This window comes from Leiobunum rupestre, chromosome 6, assembly GCF_980474605.1.
Source record: "Leiobunum rupestre chromosome 6, qqLeiRupe1.1.hap1, whole genome shotgun sequence".
Classification (NCBI taxonomy): Eukaryota; Metazoa; Arthropoda; class Arachnida; order Opiliones; family Sclerosomatidae; genus Leiobunum; species Leiobunum rupestre.
In genome coordinates, this window is record NC_143389.1 from 66,689,753 (window position 1) to 66,693,495 (window position 3,743).

The window sequence follows — 3,743 nt, forward strand, 5'->3', positions numbered from 1 at the left end:
AATCAATTTACGTGTATTTGCTTTTTTAATTTTTCGAAAGACCATTATTAAAATTTTAATTTAGGTTTATAAAAAACATTAAGATTTGAAATGTTTTATTTTGCTGTTGTGAAAGCTAGGAGCAACAAACACAAGGAGTACGCAGCTAGGCTTTAAACAAGTGAACGCAGAGTTGTGTACAAATTTCATTGGACGACCCTTTTTGCTGCACGTTTTACGGAAAGGGGGAAGACAATTTATTAATTTGTATGTTGAATATTTCTTATATCATTTGGTAGGTTGATTCACTCGCGTTCTACACACACATCGGTGTCATGTTTTCTTTTCAAAGCATTGATACTGGTCTTTTGGATTTATACCTTACGGCAGCCAATATGAACTTAAATTGAAGTGACCCATTATTCCGACTTTCCCATCATTTTGTCTCACAGAACCTTCGCAATAGCTTCATTTTCAAGCGATTTATTGCAAAAATAACAAGAATTAGCTGGGTGGTAAATTTTAAACGCGGTTACATGAAGAGCGACGGATGCGTTTTAAGTCAACGAAGGCGCAAAATTGTAAGACGCGTTTCAGGTACAACGTTAAAACCGCGATTACGACACAACGATTGCTCGTATGTAAATCCTTGGTAAAATGTTCATAGAACATTTTTTGTAGGAAATAGCCGGACCCTAATGCTCATACTTGGGTTTATAGCCGTACATACAATAGTAACGTAGATATTCGCGATAAACCATTACTGTGCACCGGTTTTCTCCATAACCATCGCTCGTAAAACAACTATTTCTAACAGTAACCTGTGAAAAGATATGTTTTTGTTTGAGTAATTACTCCTTAAATATTTAATTACGGAATTTTGAACCATTCTTAATTTTTTATTTAAAAAACTATCTTTCTGTGATTTGAAAGAAACGCGTTTTCTAGTGCGTTCTTAGCGATTGGAAATTATGGTAAAAAGAAAACTATTTCTAACACTAACCTGTGAAAAGATATGTTTTCTTTTGAGTATGTACTCGTACACTATTTGATTAATTAAACATAAGTTTCTTTAAAGATGTAAAAAAAAACCGGGTTAGCGTCGAGCTAAAGTCGGCCATTTAATTTTAGGCGAAATAGAGTGTTAGTTCACCAGTTTGGCACCGATGGCGTAACTTTCGTGGCCAGCCAAACGAAAAGCATGGGCCAGAGGCAGGGTTTTTTTAAAAGTTCTAATCGGAACCCACGACAAAATTTCAAAAATCGTTCTAGTTTGTTATCCGATTTCTATGAGTACCACTATAGTTTCAAATTTATCAGTGTATAAAATAATTATGTAACACTGTTTTTAAATATTTCATTAATTACCTCTCCGAGGGGACTCTGTCCCCTAGGAGGGGTTTTACAATCACCGTGTCTGTCTGTCTGTGTGTCTGTCCTGCGAACGCGTTCGCATTTTCGGTGCAAAGCGTAATCACTGCGTACGCAGTGTCCCTAATTCACCGCGTTCGCAGTGGCTTGGAATGAGTTAAAAGGTTTTTACAAAAACCTCTCTCTTCGTCATTGGTTGTCGTAAAATAGTTTCTTCGGCTGCGTATTGTAATTTTCCGTGACGGACCGAGCGCTAAGGGTTACGTTCAACGTCTTAACATCCAGATGGCAGGGTTCCCACCAAATGTCCACGGTATACGCTTTGTTATTAATTGCCGCCGGCTGGGAATCGAACCCGGGTCTGCTGCTAACCACTTAGCCACTTAGCTTGCTAGGCTACGGTGTTTTTTTTCTAAAACCGCTTTGACGAAAGTGTTTTAAGCAGTTTTAAAGTTACTAACGTCAATTTTTCCTGAACCATTTTAATTTTTTTTGTGTAAAATTTTAAAATGTGAAAATTTATCAATTTTTAGTTATATACGATCGTCATCAGGAATCGAACCCGGAGCACATTCTTATGACGGGGACGTTTTACCGATGAGCCATAGACGGCTACATCTCTAAAGTTTAAATACCAGTAAACCCGGGATAAAATAAATGTAATACTTGTTTGGGTGGGAAGATTATAAACACCTTACATAGATGTTTATATTGTGTTTAAAGTCTAAATTTTATACGTATGAAAATTTAAAGTTCAAATCTTGTTTTAGCGCAGTCAGCAGATAAGATGGTTAAAGGGTAACTTATTTCGTTTTTTCAGTCGTATATTTTTATCTATTGTGTGTTTAGCGTAATTGTTCATTTATGAAGAAAATATCGAGTTGTATACATCGTGCGCTTACACTTATGTTGGTCTGGTTTTTAACTGGGTCGTCATTACTTCGTTATTTATTTTAAACGTTTTTTCGACTGATTAAGATGTTTAATGCAGTTTATCAATTGGGTTCGTTTGTTTTTATTTATAAAGAGCCCTAACTATTCCGTCTACGGTCATTTATTGATATACGAGCTGTCGTTTAGTCAAGTGGCTTTCTGTGCTTTGTGAGTGGTAAGTTTTTCGCTTCTTGTAAATACATTTTTTAATGGTGTGGATATTTGGACATCTACGATTCCTAATGCATTCATTGATTTCCTAGGTGTGCGAGTCATTATATGATATTGGAAATTGAATGGTATTGGTCCTTTTCATGCGGTATGTGTCACAACGTCAACTGGAAGTCTACGAGTCGTCCATTACCAGATGTCGAATCAAGGGCGAGTGTTGAAATAAAATGAGCGTTAAAGATGCGGCAAGTATTTCGTAAGCGATAAAAATACAAATACCCTCTGTAGATATTTCTTTCATTAAAATTTGCTTCGTATTATATTTAACTGATAAACTTGTTCTGTAGATAGGGTTAAATTCAATTGTGCATTGTTTTAGTACGTCTAACTCGCTGGTGGATCTACTTAATTTCTATTAGTCTGAATAAATTAAACTCGGTTGTTTCGTCTCAATTATTTTAATTAAAATAAAATTTTTATACCGGGCGGGATTGAACCGGGATTAAGTTTTAAGTAAATAACTCTGAAATGCGGAAATATCTTTAGGGGTTAGCTCGAGAAAATAATACCACTAGGGACAATTCTTCCGAGAGGTATATTTTGGCTTGCCAACTTGTTTTACAATTTACTTTTTGCGGAGATTCCATGTAAAAAGTTACTAGTGTTATAGTTCAGGGCCGCCTTGGGCAGGCAATTAGTCGTTATCTAAGAGCAAAAATCAATTAAGTCAAGATACGTGACTTATGGCGTTTTTCTTTGGGTTGCTCCGAAACCGCTCTCAACTCCCTTTCGGATCAAAAAAATTGACGTGTGACGTCATCGATCCTTAAGAGAGCGGACGAGAGTACTTTTCCAATGATAAACGTTACTTTTTTCGAATCAATATTTTTGGCGCGCTTTTCCCAATGATAAACAATTGTTTCTCAAACTTTCTTGAATGGAATTCAGACGCGTGTTATTAGGTATAGAACGCTGTAAAAATGAGTCAAAAGGTGATTTTCGGCAGAAATAGCACTACGGCCACCATGTCCTTCATTGTTTGGAAATCGAAAATACTCCCTAAACCATAATTTTTTCTTATTAGTCTACAGTCTACATTTACAAGGGCGTATCCAGGATTTTATTTCAGGGGGGGGGTTTTGAGGGAAAATTTAAAGGGGGGGGGGTGCTGACGGAAGTTTCACTGATTTTTATTAGGCACCCCCCCCCCCGGTTATCAGCAAAACACCCCTTAAATACGCCCTTGTACATTTACATTACAATATAGTAGATGTAGTAATAAATTTATG